Raw genomic sequence first — 17,520 nt, forward strand, 5'->3', positions numbered from 1 at the left:
TCTGTCTTAGGCTCAGGTTATAATCCCATGGTCCTGGGATTGAGACCCACATCGGGCTCCCTGTTTGGTGGGAAGCCTGCTTCTCCCTCTCCCACTCTTTCTGCTTCTGTTCCCTCTCTTGCAGTGTCTCTATGTTAAATATATAAATAAAAATCTTTTTTAAAAAGGACATGAAAAGAAATTCTCCAGGGAGAGGGAAGAGAATAAAGTTCAAAATTAGAATAAGTTCAAATTTAAATTTGTACATCAGAAGCTCTTTCTAACTGCCTCTCTTACACATAATTCTACTAAAATAGCAAACCCAGTAGAGGACAAAATTGTTTGTTTCAAAATACATAGCCTTGGACTTTTGTGATGTCGATAGAAAATTACCCAGTTGCCTCCATTAATTGGTTAGAATTTTGAGAGGAAGCTTGTGTATAGAAATGGGGATTTCTAGCACCGAGGGGCCAACAAACTGGAGGACGCTAACACTGCCTGCAATCTAGCAGCAACTCTCTGAGGTCACACGCTGATTTTGGATGGTCGCCTTTTCCCTCGGGGAGGGTACGACTGTGTTCGACTGTTCAAAGTGAATGTGTGGGGGGAGGGACAAGATGGCGGTCGGGGGAGTAGGAGGAGGCGCCTTTTCAGCCTGTACCCCAAAGTGAGCTGATTACCTACCAAAGAACTCCGATCACCCATGAAATCAGCCTGAGATCAGAATTATACACGTCTGGATCTCTATAGGGGCAGAAGACACCAGTGGGCAGGTAAAGCGAAATGGGAACGGTGGTGGACTGATACCGGAAGATAATCAAAAGGGGGAGGGAGCCACCAGAGGCGACCGGTTGGAAAGTAATACCCCAATACAAGCGAGAGTGCCCTGTGTCTGGGGACCAGCGTTTAACATGGAGACTGGTTGAAAGCACTCCAAAAGAGCAAAGGATCGCGGGGGGAAATTGTGGGAATCGGGGCGGCTAGGGACAGGGGCTTAAGTCCCCCCCGGTCCCAGGACAGCCTCCCTGGCGCTGAGGCAGAGAGAGTGCGGCAGAGAAACCAGCTCTTGGTCCCTAAGCCACCAGCGCGCCCGAGAATGCGTGGGGTTCTAGTTCCTGTGAGGGGATGGGGAGCCACGCCGGTGGGCAGAACTCGCGAGCCCTACCACAAAGCTTGAGATACGCGCCCATGTCCCTCATGCTCCCCTGAGTTACAAAGGCCCGGCCGGCGCTCTTTGACCCGCGCCATTGTTTCAAAGCCTAAGCCGAGAGAGCCCCAAACTCTCCCGACAGAGGTGCGAAAAAGCCCAGCCTGGTGCTTACGGACCAGCACCCCATTCTCAGTGCCCGCCCGATATGCGCGCCCCCTCTGAAAGAGGTGCGCGCAAGCCAGGCACTCCCAGCCCGGGCCAGCGGCAAAATCTCAGTGTGGGATCACTGCTTGGAACCTCTCTGGCGATTGGGAGCTCCCAGACAGCTGCCACTGCCTTGGCTTTGGGTACAAGCAAAAGACCCTGCGCCCCCAGGGGTCTGCAACTTGGAACCTGTTCTGCCAGTGGCCAAGGGGGAACTTATTTAGGCTCTGCACCCAGACTGATGCTTCTCTCTGAGAGGGAGATCAGGGTGTGGTTTGTTTTCCTCTAAAACTACAAAAACCATCAAAGGCGGTCAAGGTGAGAGGGAAAAAAAAGTGAACAAGCATTAAAACCGCCAGAGAACAAAAGCCTGAAAAAAACCAGTTTCCTCAGAGCCCACCCCCTTGAGGGGGGTGGGAGGACTTAACTCAGGAAACATCATTGACTGACAACCCACGTGGCAGGCCCCTCCCCCAGAAAACAAACCAAGAAAGAAAAAATAAGAGGGAAAAAAAAAAAGGACTACAAGAGAACAACCACTACTTCATGGGAAAACTTGTATTGTTCACTTGTTCCCACTATTCCGGTTCATTTTTTTTTTTAACACATAGGTAATTTTTTTAACCTATTTACCATCACAGCGAGTTGTACAGTACATCAAATTCCATAATACCTTTCTAACCTGAATTTTTTGATACATACACCTATGTTTTTCTTTTGCATTTTTATTTTTTGAATTCCTTTTTTTAAATTTAGTTTAGTTTATTCCTTTTTATTTTTATCCTCTAATATTCATATAGAGTTAAACTTCAAAGTAATCCCCTTTCCCCAATCAATACTACCCCTATAGGTAAACCAATTTTTAATCCCCTTTATCTTAGGAAAGTTGAGTCCTTTAACAAAGATATCAAGATACATCCAGGAAGAATCAAAACAACCTTCCTCACACACACTGAGAATTTATGAGAACTCTCCCATCTTCTTCCACCAGTGTTTCTGTGTTTTTTGTGTTTGTCCTGATAGCACATAAATTTTACACTTGTGGTTCTTTTTGACGAGGTTCTTTCTTTATTTGCATATATATATATATATATATATATATATATATATATATATATATTTCTCTTGTCATATACTTGTATCGGTCTTTTTATCTCTTTTTGTTTGTCTACTTCATAAATCTTACCTTGGGGCCCATCTGGGCTGAAACTTCTTTTTTCATCTTCCCTTTCTTTTTCCTCTCTCTCTCTCTCTTTTTTTTTCTTCTTTTCTTTTTTTTTTTCTTTTGTCTCTCGTTTGGGTGGGAATCCTGATTGCTCAAAGTGAATGTGTATATTTGAAGAGAGGACCTCAAGACCTCTGGAAGTCTGCATGCCTCATTCACTGGGCAGGGGACTTCCTGCTTCAGGTATTTGCACAATAGACTCCAGTTAAAGTCCACCTTCAGCTACGAGTCAAAGCCATGATTGTTAAGAACACAGAATAGGGTCCTACGTATCATACACGATGTGACCAATAGGCATCAATGGTCACTCAAGGGTTCTGGTACATTGTTATCCTCCAGTAGATTATAGAGGTAAAAAACATCTGAAAGAAGGATGAATACCCAACTTTTGTAGCAACATGGATGGGACTGGAAGAGATTATGCTGAGTGAAATAATTCAAGCAGAGAGAGTCAATGATCATAGGGTTTCCCTTATTTGTGGAGCATAACAAATAGCATGGAGGACAAGGGGAGATGGAGAGGAGAAGGGAGTTGAGGGAAATTGGAAGGGGAGGTGAAACATGAGACTATGGACTCTGAAAAACAATCTAAGGATTTAGAAGGGGTGGGGGGGAGGTAGGGGGGACGAGGTGGTGGGTATTGGGGAGGGCATGTATTGCATGGAGCACTGGGTGTGATGCAAAAACAATGGATACTGTTACACTGAAAAGAAATAAAAAATAAAAAAAAAATTTAAAAAAATCTGAAAGTTTCCCAGGAAGCAGTGGGTTTTGTTTTGTTTTGTTTTGTTTTGTTTTTTAGAAAGAGGAGGAGGATGGGTCACTAGACTTTAAGAGGTCATGAATAAAGCAGGAGAGATAGGAACTGAATCATAAACTTTTGTCATTAGCTTGGCAGGAGTTGAGGTATAGGGTCCCAAGTCTGCATGGAGGTGGGTAGGTCACAGGGAGATAGTGAGGTTAGTACTTTGAAGGGGAGCTGGCATGTGGGCTTGGGTATCAAGAAATCACCAATGTAATTAAGTGGGATAACCATGTTTGTAGTGTGTGTGTGTGTGTGTGTGTGTGTGAATTCTTCATAGCTGGGGATACTGAGTTAGATGGTTATTGATCCCCTATCCAATTCCAACATTCCTAGTATTCATGACTTCTCTGGCTCAAATATTAGCAATGGCTATGGAGAGAAGGGTTAGACCCAAAAGCATGGAGCACAGTGTATAGAAAGTTTCTCCCAAGCCTGAAAGAAGGCTTTATCAGTATATTTTTGTCTACTCAGGCAGCTATACCAAACACAGGCTGGGGGGCTTAAATGACAGAAATATATTTTCTCACAGATCTGGAGGCCAGAAGTTCCAGATCAAGGTGCCAGCAAGGTTGGTCTCCAGTGAGCCTTTTCTTGTTGGTGTATAGATCACTGTCTTTTCAACTGTGCCCTCAGGTGACCTCTTCTCTGTGGGCCCCTAGATGGGAGGTAGGTGGAGTGCTTTCATGTGTTTCCCCCTTATGAGGACACCAGTCCTAGCAGATTAGGACTCCCGTGACCTCAGCCCAAGCCTTCAGTACCTCCTTCTAGGTAGGCCCTATCTCCAGATGCAGTCACACTGGAGATTAGGAATTCTATATATGACTTTTGTGGGGACACAATTCAGTCCATAACAATTAGTACAGGAGAAAAACCATGGAGAGAATTCTAGAGGAGTCACACGGTGATGTTTTAAGGTAAGTGGGTATAAAAGAGCACCTCTGAAGTCCAATAGGTCATTAGAGCTAGAGGCCGACAGGAAAGTCCCGTACGTGCCACAGTTTTGAGTTTGATGCAAGCGCAACTCTGAAGGGAAGATATTTGGGAGGCCTTAGCCAACCACTACTTCTAGCCAGGGGTGATTCTGGAGGGAATATCTCTCAGAGTGCTGCCTAGAATCAAGACTTTGGGGTTGGAAAAGTGCCACTCCCAAAGCTGGAGAAGGATGGGGCTGTAAGTTACTTGAAGAGTACTGTTCTGGGAGATAGGAGATCTGGGGTGTCCTCTTTGTTCTGCTGCTGACCAGATGTGAAAATGCAGGTTAACTCCCTAACCATCTCAGTTCTACCATGTGCTGCTGTCATGTGTCCCAAGCCCCAGAGTTAGTTTTATCCATAACCAGAAGCCGGTCTTTTAGTTCCCAATCTCTTAATCGGGCTGATCGTCATAATATATAGCGGACACGTGACAGCCACAGGGGAGAAGTAAGGGTTGTCTTCCCCTCAGGGAGAGTGGAAAGGCTCTAGGAGAGGGCATACCAGTAGGCCAAAGGCAGCCAGTGCCGGGGAGTGGAGCCACGGGGAAGAGTGTGCTGATGACAGCCTTGTGGAGGGAGGGCATAAAGAGCCACCACCATGACACTTGAGTTATATAGATCGAGCTTGGGGACAGAGAAGGGATCAGGGCACGGTAGAGCAGCAGCTGGCAAAGTGATTCCGTTGAGCTTAAGCTCATAGTGCCTTAGCGAATTAGAATGGGAAATACCTTGCTATTGTCTGTGACTCTGTGATTGTGTGAGTATGAGTAACAGAGGGGGACAAGAGAGAGAGGGAGAGAGAATACATTAAATTTTAAAGAAGGACAATAAGGGATGCCTGGGTAGCTTACTCAGTTAAGCATCTACCTTTGGTTCAGGTCTTGATCCCAGGGTCCTGGGATTGAATCCCATACCAGGCTCTATTGGGGGGCCTGCCTTCCCTCTGCCTGCTGCTCCCCTTGCTTGTGATCTCTCTCTTCCTCTGTAACAAATAATACTAAAAAATAAACAAGGGCGATAAGTTATGTTTACTTTTGTTTCTGATGCCAGACATAGGTTCAGAGGATTGAAGAGGGAGATCCAAGGAGCTAGCCTCTCAAGAGGAGTGAATACCTAGTCACTGGTAAGACCCCTGGTCCTGCAATACAATATGGCTCCTGTGATCTGGGTCCTGTTAAACGCCTCTCGCCATCCTTAACCCGATAGTTTGATTCTTCATTGCGTTCAGTGTGGGGAACTGGGAGAAGCTATGACACTTGGCGCTTTGTGGGGGAATTTTAGTAGTATAAATAGCAATAGTCATCAGTTCTGGAGCACTTCCATGAATCTGCTGCAGGCACTGTGCTGTGACCTGGGTTTAGAGCAGTGAGATAAACATAGAAATAGATGTGGGCTCTGTTTCCAAGAAGCTGAAACCCACTATTCTCCTTGTCCCCTTCCCATTCTGTCTTCTTCAGCCCTTGTGCAATCCCACCAAGCAGGAAGCTTGCTTCTCCCCCTCCTTCTGCTGCTCCCCCTGCTTGTGCTCTCATTCTCTCTCTCTATGTGTCAAGTAAATAAATCAAATGTTTTAAAAAATTATTTAAAAAGGAAAAACAACCATTTTGGTAGAGTGATTTTCTGAATGCAGTTATGGGCAGTGCTGGGTACTGAAGAAGATGCTCTGCTGACCAGAGGAGTGGAGAAATTACAGAACAAATTCCACAGGTCATTGAATATATCACTTTCATCACCCCACCCATAGCACTCATTAATCTCTATCCCAGCCAATCTGTTGGTTATAAAAATGAGCTTTCTCCAAACTGACAGGCAGTTCTCATTTTAGCAATGTAAATCATTCTGATCTTTATCACTAATGTGATCTAATCCTGTCTAGTAAAGAAAGCTTGAGAGTTCTATAGCTCTGTAAACATTTACAAAAAACAATGGACTCAACTCTAATTACTTTTTAACTAACTTGACTTGCCAAGGGAAGGAGAAAGTAAATATTAGAAATCCTACCACTAAGCTCAAGTTGCAAGTTATACCTGCCAAGATGTGGTTCAAAATATAAGTAGCCAGTCTCCTTAGAAGCCTTTTACCTTCTTATATCTGTTATGTTGGGTAAATGAGTAGTTACTAGAACAGTGATCGCAATTCAGCTTACCCTCAGAAGTATAAATAGATTACATGTTTATCCCGGTAACTGGACACTGATATAGAATTATTCACTGGCTGATTCCTAGATCAGAAACCACAAAAAAATTTTTCTTTTTTTACGGAAGTATGGCTGTTACAATAGTCTCTCACCTGTACCACATAGTGATTGACTTAACTACTCTATACGTTACAGCTCTAGATGTAACATTTTAATAAAACAATATCCTTGATGGTATCATGGAAATGTAAATGCATTGTGCACTCTTCTTAATGTGTATAATTACCTAAACATCATAGTAAGTGAAGGCCATTGTCAAGCTTCTGTCAGGAGAGTCCTTAACTAGAGGGATTTCCCATTGCTCTCAGGATGATAAGCTCTGAGTTACAGGTTCCATTAGTTGGCCACACACATTTGGAGCCTTGTGGACTTTCTGACAGCTGAGCAGCATATCTCTGTTTCAAGCATTGTGATCCCTGTTCTTACTGCAACAGTGACAGTTGTCACTTTTCCTGTGACCCCTGTCTTTAGGAAAGTGTCTGACTCAGAAATTCGAATCAGTACCCCCCAAAGGGATTTTCAGGAGAACCACCTCAAAGATGATCACCTGAGATACTGTCAAGAAAAAAAAAACTGAAATTCTAAGCAACATTCATAATAAGTCTTTTCATGTTGATAAGGAAAGATTTTCCCCTAAATACCAGATAGGCTCCATGAAAGTGAGATCTTTACCTGTTTTGTTCACCGTGTCACCAGTCCCTAGAAGAGAGCCTAAGACATCACTCAAGATTAGGTTGCTTTGAATGAATCAAATGAATTAATGAACTGTGGCCTTTGATAGTGAGGTAGGTTATGGTCCTTAGACAAGAGATGGGATTTGTGTTGGGATTTCAAGAATGAGAGGGGCCTAAGAGAAAATGGAGAAGCTAAATGTGAAAGTATGCAATTTACTGACTGGAGTAGATCTGAATACATTTCAAACATAATCAAACTATGGCTGTGGGTCTATATGGGTTTTCATAATTTTCCCTTGAAAATGTGAGGCATACAGATGTCATCTCCAGTGAATTCTCCTTGTCCATATACAGAATCACCAAAAAAAAAAAAAAAAAAAAGGCATTCTGACTGTCCTCAACCCATCCACTCCAGGATTGTAACTCTTTCTCTCTTTCTTCCCCATGTTCTTTCTGACATCATGGACTTTCAAGTTGACCTCTCCCATCTTGGGTCCCACTCTCATTAGCTGTAGAAGTCATGCGATGTTTGCGATGTGAGGGTGGCAATACTCTCTGACCTTTGGTTACAATATGTCTTTGAAAGCCAGTGTTTATTCTGCTTTTACAGCATTTCTCCATTTGAACTGGCCACCTTTTAAGTGGTCATTAGCCACATGTGGCTACTAGCCATGGGACTTGGACAGCAGAGGTGTGGAAAGTCCGCACATTCTTCCACTCAAAGGATATTGTGAGTTATGCTACATCTTTTTTTTTAAGTGTCTTTTTTAGGTATTTAAATTCAATTAACCATTAGATAGTACATCATTGGTTTCAGAGAATTTAGTAACTCATCAGTTGTGGATAACGCTTGGTGCTCATCACATCACGTGTCCTCTTTAATGCCTATCACCCAGTTACTCCATGTCTCCCACTCCCCTCCCCCCCAGCAACCCTCAGTTTGTTTCCTATAGTTAAAGGTGCCTCATGGTTTGTCTACCTTTCTGATGACTCCCATTCAGTTTTCCCTCTCTTCCCTCTGATCTTCTGTACTACATCTTAATCTCAACAGTAAAGTCAAGCAGTGGTAGTAATTCAGTCATGGAGTCATGCATATTCTAAATCTGATGAGATGGATTCCTATACTGCCTTTGTCTCTGCTAGAGCGCTTACATTTGTTATATTATTGCTGCTATGTTCATGTTTCTCGTTCACTGAATGTCTGATAAAAGAATTAGTAAAATGTATGACTGCAGAAAATACAATGGTCATGGATGATGAAGATTTTCTCCTTGACCAGACTTGAGTCAAGTTCCTCTGAGTCCTCTTTCTGTGAGCCTTGATCTCAGGCTCCACCCACTTAGCCCAGTTTTAGCAAGAAACCTGCTTAGTCAGTTTTTCAGCAATCTCCTATCCTACTCTTGATATCTGATCAAATTCCTTATCTCTCACCCCTGGTTTCTTACCACTCTTTTTTTTTTTTAAGATTTATTTATTTTGACAGAGAGAGAGCCTGAGCTGGGGGAGTAGCAGAGGGAGAGAGTGAACCAGACTCCCCACTGAGCAGCAAGCCCAATGCCAGGCTTGATCCTGGGATCAGATCATGACCTAAGCCAAAGCCAGAGAGTTAACCAACTGAGCCACCCAGGTGCTTCAGTATCTATAACGCTTAATATCTGATCAAATCCCTTATTCCCAGGGCACCTGGTCGGTGCAGTTGGTTGAACGTTTGACTCTTGGTTGTGCTCTGGTCATGATCTCTCAGTCCTGAGATTAAGCCTCACCTCAGGCTCTATGCTCAGTAAAGATTAAAATTAAAATTTTAATTAAAATTAAAATTTTAAAATTTTAATTTAAAATTACAATTAAATTAAATTAAAATTAATTTAATTTAATTTAAATTTAATTAAAATTAAAATTCTCTTTCCCTCTCCCTCTACCCCTATCCCTGCTCCCTCTCTCTAAAATTTATTAATAAGTCTTTTAAAAAATTCCTTATCCCCTACTCTCAATAGTTTATGACCCTAGCCTTCCTTCTACAATATTACTGTCCAGATGGTTTAGCCAGAATCCCTTCACCCTTACCCTTGATGTTCCATCTTAATTTTACATTCAGTCACCCCCACCATGCTCTTTAGCTATAAATCTCCATTTGTCTGAGCTGAGCCAGATTTCTCTCCCATACTATAAAATAAAATCCCATCATAGTAGCATCCCTTGAATAAAATCTTCCTTACTGTCTTTAATGGGTGTCACAAATTTTTTTTTCTTTAACAGTCAGGAGGGTGCTAATGGAGTACCATGAAAAAAGGCCTAACTTCCTATAATGGACATTTCCTGGGTTTTATCTGACAAATACTCTTTTTTCTCTTCTAAGAAATTTTCCAGTTCTCAGTATAACTGCCCACTGGCCCAGGGGTGGACAAGTGAGTCAGATGAGACCAAAATGAAAATTCTGTTGAGACACTGGACCTTGAGGATTCAAGCCAAGGACGAAAAAGTGTTGGTACTCCATTATTCTGATGGTCCATTAACTCTTGCTTTTTTGGTTCCTGTGTCTATCACAGCCCCTGCCTTTTTGAAGATAATGACCACTCATCTGAGTACACAGTTTGCAGAATCCCTTTGCAGTGGCCCATGCGGGCCAAGGTAGTAGAGCATAATAGATCTCTGTAAGTTTTTGAAAAATGTCTTTGTCCCTGTTGCCCATGGCCATTAAAAACAAAAGGTCGGGGGTAGGCGAATATTGGAAAAGGTGAAGTTATGGCTACTCACTGATTTTGTGATTGGTAGAGAGAAAGAAACACCTACATACAGGGCCAGTGGGTGAGTGGAGGAAACATCTTTGGCTCTAGGAGGAATGGGGGAAGGAGAAATATTAATAATCTTTGTCTTTGGAACTGCCCCTGAAGACTTCCCCACACAGGAAAATGACCTATTGTGACTCTCCTAAACTTCGGCAAGCCCCTTAAATTTAACTGACATCTAGATCTGATACTCCCTGCTGGATAACTCTGATCATTATTTGGTTGTTACTTATTTTATTTTAAAATTATTTTTAAAGAAAATTTTAATCTAAATACAATTAATTAACATATAATACTAGTTTCAGACATACAGGTTAGTGATTCATCAGTCTTTTATAACACCCAGTGCTCACTGTATCACATGCCTTCCTTAATGTCCATCACCCAGTTACCCCATCCACCAATCCCCCTCCCCTCCAAGAACCCTCAGTTTGTTTCCTGTGATTAAGAGTCTCTTCTGAGGGGTACCTGGCTGGCTTAGTGGGTTAAGGCCTCTGCCTTCAACTCAGGTTATGACCTCAGGGTCCTGGGATCGAGCCCCGCATCAGGCTCTCTGCTCTCTGGGGAGTCTGAGTCCTCCTCTCTCTCTCTTCCTGCCTCTCTGCCTACTTGTGATCTCTGTTTGTCAAATAAGTAACTAAAAATCTTTTTTTTTAAGTCTCTTCTGGTTTGTCTCCCTCTTTGACTTCATCTTGTTTTATTTTTTTCCTTTCCTCCCCTATGATTCTGTTTTATTTCTTAAACTCCACATATGATTGAGATCATATGATAATTGTCTTTCTCTGACTGACTTATTTCTCTTGGCATAATACCCTCTACTTTCATCCCTGTTGTTGAAAATAATTGCCATTTATTTTAACTCGACAGAGAAGGCCACTAGAAACAGCAGGCTCCTGTCCCTCCATGCAGAACATCTGTCAACAACTATGGACATCTTTTGCTCCCCCATTCCTATGAATGTTGCTCAGTTGTTACATGACATGGACAAATGCTGCTGGCTGGTGGCATGGACACACTGGACAAGCTTGGCCTTTGGTAAAACAAAGACTGGATTCAATTACTCAAACTGAAACAGGAATGCTTGGATGAACAAGCCTGCCAGGAAGTCCCACTGGAGGTACTCAACCTGTGCCCCTTCCCTCTTTGGACCAAGAACCTGAACTTGAGAGATGAATGGCTTATCCAAGGTTATGGCAAGGTTACACAGAGCTGAAACTAGACACAGGTGTACATGCTTATTGATCAAGGCTGGCTGTGAAATGGAATTGCCTCAAATCTTGATTCTTTTTGCCACTTCTTATTCTCTGACCCTGTTTTTCCATAGTTTAGGATGTAGGAATAATAAAAATATCAGCTAATGGGGTATCCTGACTTTTTGATGTTTTAGTTCTTGTCAGACATTTACCATAATGCTTAGCACATGGATATGTGTGTGCACACACATGCACATGCTTGACACTCAAAAGATTGTTCCCTGATATTAACTTTATCAGTGCACTTTGCATCCACCACCAATTGGCTGTTTTGTCACAAACTGATTAAAGCAGAACTGTCAAGTGAGGAACTTCAAAGCCAAAGCATTAAGTGCTTTGAAAAACCAACACCTGGGAGGGTTTGTCTCGGAATCTGTGATTAGAAGGCTGCAAAAAGAGACTTTGGGGACACAGTTCACCCCTTCATGAAGCAGCCATTCAGAACTTTCTCAGAAGGGCTAATGCCTAATCTTCCAAAGACCAGATACAGTACTTCTGTATCTCTGACTACAGTTTTTAGTTTAAAATCTAATTTATCTGATATGAGAATCACTACCCCAGCCTTCTTTTGAGGCCCATTGGCATTAATGATGCTTCTCCATCCCTTTACTTTTGTCTCGAAGTATCCGTAGGTTGAAAATGTGTCTCACTCAGACAATATATGGATGGGTCTTGTCATTTTATCCAATCTGCAACCCTGCGCCATTTTATGGATGCATTTAGGCCATTCACATTAAGAGTAATTATTGAGAGATACGTTTTTATTGACATTGTGTTGCCGGTGAAATCTTTGTTTCTATAGGTTTTCTCTATATATTTCTGTTCAATGATGTTCTTGGTTTTTTTCTCTTTTATAGAACACCTTTTAATATTTCGTGCAGTGCTGGCTTGGTGGTAACATATTCTTTTAAACCTTGCCTATCTAGGAAGCTTTTTATCTCTCCATCCATTTTGAATGTCAGTCTTGCTGGATAAAGTATTCTTGGCTGCATGTTCTTCTCATTTAGTTCCCTGAATACATCTTGCCAGCCTTTCTGGCTTGCCAGGTTTCTGTGGACAGGTCTGACGTTATTCCTTTTTTTAAAATTTTTTTTAAGATTTTATTTATTTATTTGACAGAGAGATCACAAATAGGCAGAGAGGCAGGCAGAGAGAGAGGTGGAAGCAGGCTCTCTGCCGAGCAGAGAACCTGATGCGGGGCTCGATCTCAGGACCCTGAGATCATTACCTGAGCCGAAGGCAGAGGCTTAACCCACTGAGCCACCCAGGAGCCCCAGGTCTGACGTTATTCTGATGGGCTTTCTTCTGTTCATAAGGAATCTTTTCTGCCTAGCTGCTTTCAAGAGCTCCTGTCTAATATTATGATTCATCAGTTTCACAATCAGGTGTCTTGAAGTCTTAGTAGATTCTATGAACTTGGGGGAAGAATCTTCTGCCTCTAGTACATGAACGCTGGTTCAATTCACCAGATAGAGAAATTTTCATGGAGAATTTGTTCAACTATATCTTCTATCCTTCTTTCTTTCTCCTTCCTCTCAGGGATTCCAATAATTCCTACATTTAAACGTTTCATGATGTCATTTATTTCCCTAATTCTGTTTTCATGGCTTCTAAGCTGTTTGTTCCAGGATTCCTCCTGATCCTTTTTCTCTATCTGTTTGTCCTCCAGATTACTAATTCCATCTTCTGCCTCAGTTACCTTAGCTTTTAGAGAATTTAGATTAGATTGGAACTCATTGAGAACATTGTGAACATCATCCCTGGTGGCTTTCACTTCTGCCCTAATCAATTCCATTTTGTTTTCAATGGCTTTCTCCAAGCTAGCTATTGTCTGGATAATGGTTAGCCTGAATTCCCTTTCCAACATACTGTTTATGTCCATATCCAATAGCTCTGATGGAGAGGGCCCAGTCTCTGAATTTTTCTTCTGTTGGGCATTCCTCCTCCTAGTCATTTTGGTGAGAGATGGCTGAATGGATGTGTAGCTGAATGTATCAACTGTGGTGCAGGCAAGGTGCACTCTAGAATGCTTCTGAGCAATTGAGCGTCCCCACCAAAAAGAAAGAAAAAAGAAAGAGAGAGAGAGAGAGAGAGAGAGAGAAAGAAAGAAAAATAAAAGAAAGAAAAAATAAAAGAAAAATAAAAGAGAAGGCCCAGCCTGAATGTAAACCAAATGTAAGGTTTATAAAGTATACAAACAAAAACAGACAAACAAAAAGACTGACAAAAGTAGAAGGGAAGAAAAAATAAATAAATAAAAATAACCCAGTGAAAATGAAGCCCAAGTATAAGATTTATATACTGTCAGAACAAAAAGAAATATACAGAAACACTGACAGAATAAAAAGATGGGAGGGTTGTCATACATTCTCAGTGTGGTTCAGGAAGGTTATTTTGATTCTTCCTGGATGTATCTTGGTATCTTTGTTAAAGGACGCAACTTTCCTGAGATAAGGGGGGATTAAAACTGGTTTACTTATCGGGTGGCACTGATTTGGGAAAAGGGGTTTCCTTGAAGCTTATCTCTATATGATTACTTAAAAAGTAAAATTACATTAAAAAATAAAAATATAGAAAAGCAAAGGAAAAACACAGGTATATGTATCAAAAAAGTTTAGGTTAAAATGTTATTATGGAATTCGATGTACTGAACATCTCATTGTGATGGTAAATAGTTTAAAAAGTAATATACATAAAAAAGAAAAGAACGAGAATAGTCAGAATGAATTAAAAATAAAAGTTGTATCTATGAAGTAGTGGTGGTTGTCCTCTTGTTTTTGTTTGTTTGTTTTAGCTGGCTTTCTGGGGGAGGGGCCTTCCACGTGCTTTTTCAGGGAGTCTTGCTCACGTTGAGTCCTCCTACCCCCATCAAGGGGTTGGTCTCTGAGGAAACTGGTTTTTCAGGCGTTTTTCCTCTGGAGGTTTTTTTGTTTGTTTTTTCTTCCCTTGGTGGCTTTTGGCGGTTCTTTGGAGGTTTAGAGGAAAGCAAACAGTACCCAGACCTCCATCTCAGAGAGAAGCCTCAGTCTGTTCCCCTCTGTGTGCTCCATGGGCTTAAGTGCCTGTCCCTAATGGCCCAATTCCACCAATTTCCCCCTAAGATCTTTTGCTCTTTTTGAGTGTTTTCAAGCAGACTCCAAGTTAATGCTGGTCCCCAACCACAGGGCACTCTTGTACTGGGGTATTACTTTTCAATGGGTCACTTCTGGTGGCTCTCTCCCCCTTTTGTTTATCTTCTGATATCAGTTTGATGTCCCACTCCACTTTACCTGCCCACTGGCATCTTCTGCCCTGATAGGGATCCAGAAGTGTATAATTCTAATCTCAGGCTGATTTCATGGGTAATCAGTTCTTTGGTAGGTAATCAGCTCACTTTATGGGACCCATTGAAACAGTGCTTCCTATTTGTCCATCTTATCTCCTCCCCACTCTCCATTCATTCTTAATGTCTCTCTTGCCAGATAAAGGATTCTTGGCTGCATAGTGTTCTTATTTAGTATCCTAAATATGTCTTGCCAGAGGTTTCTATCTTCCCAGGTGTGTGTGGATTGGTGTGACATTATTCTGATGTTCCTCCATCTTTATGGAAGGAATCTCTTCCCCCTAACTGCCCTTAAAATGGTTTCCTTGGTTCTAAAATTTTCAAGTTTTATTATTACATGCCTGGGCATTGGTCAGTTCCCCTTGATTTTGGAAGGGGTCCTGTCTTCCTCTAGGAACTCAGTGCTTATTTCATTCCTTAGATTAGGGAAATTCTTGGCTACAACTTGCTCAAATATATCTTCTAGTCCTCTCTCTCTCTACAGCCCCTCAGAGATGCTAACAATTCTGACACTGGAATGTTTCATGGCATCATTTATTTCTCTAATTCTGTTTTCATGGATTTTAAGCTTTTGTTGCAGGTCACCTCCTGCTACCTATTTTCTATCAGTTTGTCTTCAAGATCGCTAATTTGTTATTCTCACTCATTTGCCCTATCTGGTAGAGTATCTAGATTAGATTGAATAGCACGATAGCAGTTTTAAATTCTGCCAGATTAGCCGTCACTTCTGCCCTTAATGTGTATTTGTTTCCATTAGAAGTTTTCTCCAGCCTGACTGTTGTCTTCATAAATGTTACCCTGAAGTCTGTTTCTGATATTTTGCTTATATCCATATCCATTAGATCTGCAGGAGATGCTATTGTCTCTGGGTTTTTTTTTTTTTTGGGGGGGGTGTTCCTCCTCCTAGACATTCTATGGAGTTGTGGTTGAGGAGATGTACAGCCAAAGGCATCTACCACAATACCTCCAAAGTGCACCCTGGGAAGGTTTGTAACAATCTAATGTCACCACCAAAAAACAAACAAAATAAAAAACAAAAACAAAACGCACAAAAACCAACAAAAATGAAACCTAAGCAAACAAACAAAGACTGACAAAAAAAAAAAAAAAGAAAAACAAACCCAAGATAAAAGACTGACAAAAAACAAAAACAAACCCAAAATAAAAGTGGGGGGGGTGATGGGAAGTTGGCTATAATATCTCAATATTGGTGAGGAATTGTATTTCAGTTCTTCCTGGGTGTATTTTGTTCTCTTTTCTGGAGAACTCTACTTCCAAAGATACATAGAAATTAAAACCATATATATATATATATATATATATATATATATATGTATACACATATATAATAAATTAAATTAATCAAATTAAATAATTAAAATAAATTAGATATGTTAATTTAATAAATTTTAATTTACACACACATATATATAAAGGTAATATTGAATAGAGGAAAGAGGACTACACTGAAGCTTCTATCTTTATATATAAGAAGGAAAAAAGTGTATGTATAAATAAAAAAGTATATGTACAAAAAGTGTATGTATGAATAATTTATTAAATTATAATAAATTTTAACTTACACACACACACATATATATAAAGATAGTATTGAATAGGGGAAAGAAGGAATACATTGAAGCTTATATCTCTATATATAAAAAAGAAAAAGAAAAAGCTATATGTATGAATAAGTTCAAGTTAAGTTATTGTGGAATATGTTGTACTAAACATCTAGTTGAAATGATAAGTTGGTTAAAAAAAAAGACAAGAAGCATGAGAAAGAATTAAAAAAGAGAGAGAGAAAAGTTGTATCTAAGAAATATACAGACCATGAGGCAACACCAGGAGGTTAATATACTGTTTTCCCCTGGTATTGAGGTTTCGCAATTTTATGGGGACCCTGTTGTTCTTTTGTTCTTTTAGTTTGTCTTCTGAGGGAGATGCCTGCTGCATTGTTTTTCAGGTAATTCTGTCTCAATGCAGTTGTCCTACCCCCATCCAGGGCCCAGGCTCCAAATGGCTTTTCACACCTTTTTGCAGGGGCAGAGCCAACTAAACTGTCCATACCATGACCCCCTCAGAGAGAAGCTATAGTCTGCTCCCCTCTGAATCCTCCAGAGCACACAGATGCCCTCTCCATAAGGACCACTGAAAACCACAGCCTCCCACAGATGGTGTGTGCCCCCAGCAATTGTCTCAATGCTCAACCCAGGCCCCTGTTTTTCTCTGTATCACCGTGCCACCTAAACTGTAAGCAATCTTGGTCCAGGCAAGCCTGGGCCCTGGCAGCTGCTGTTCCCAGGAACATAGACTCCAGTCCCCACTGGGTCCTCTCAGGTGTGGGCAAGTGGTGGCTGTGGTCAATCCCAAGACCATGACCTTAGGTCCATGCCTATGGCCTCCCAGTCCCAGCATTTTCCCCTTATGCCCCTTTGTAATGTTTGCATGCTCTTATCAGTCCCTTCCCATCTCACAGATACCAGTCTCCAAGCTATCTCTGGTCTCCAAGCACAGGGAGTTTTTCACTGGAGTATTACTTTCCAGTGGCTAACTTCTGTTGGCTCTCTCCCACTTCTGTTTATCCTCTGATATCTATCTGGAAAATCCAAAATATGTCCTTTGTACCTCTAAATTGATTATCCCCTGCCCCCATAGAGATCCAGACATGTATAATCTTACATCTCGGGCTGATTTCATGAGTGTTCAGAATGGCTTGGTAGATTTCTAGCTAAATTCAGGGGACTTCTCCACCATCTTGGTGGCACAGAAAAACTAGGTTTTAAAGCAAAGACTGTAACTAGGGATGAGGAAAGGTACTACCTAATAATAAAGGGGTCTATCCAACAAGATCTAACAGTTTTAAATCTTTATGTCTGCAACTTGGGAACAACCAAATGTATAAGTCAATTAATAATAAGCACAAAGAAACTCATCGATAGTAATACAATA

The 17,520-nt window shown here is 41.3% G+C and overlaps 1 long non-coding RNA gene across 2 annotated transcripts; it reads left to right on the forward strand.

The window, feature by feature from the left end:
- Positions 1–695: 695 nt before the first annotated feature.
- LOC123394111 lies at positions 696–11,356 on the forward strand. 2 transcript variants are annotated; one of them, XR_006608888.1, is made up of 4 exons: positions 711–752; positions 5,387–5,459; positions 7,818–7,937; positions 10,861–11,356. It is a non-coding gene; the product is annotated as an uncharacterized LOC123394111 (long non-coding RNA). The 2 variants fall into 2 exon arrangements; XR_006608887.1 differs by lacking the exon at positions 7,818–7,937 and having other exon boundaries at positions 696–752.
- The last annotated feature ends 6,164 nt before the right edge of the window (positions 11,357–17,520 follow it).

The sequence above is a fragment of the Mustela putorius genome, unplaced genomic scaffold (assembly GCF_011764305.1).
Source record: "Mustela putorius furo isolate JIRA1106 unplaced genomic scaffold, ASM1176430v1.1 tig00001472_pilon_pilon_pilon, whole genome shotgun sequence".
In the NCBI taxonomy this organism is placed as follows: Eukaryota; Metazoa; Chordata; class Mammalia; order Carnivora; family Mustelidae; genus Mustela; species Mustela putorius.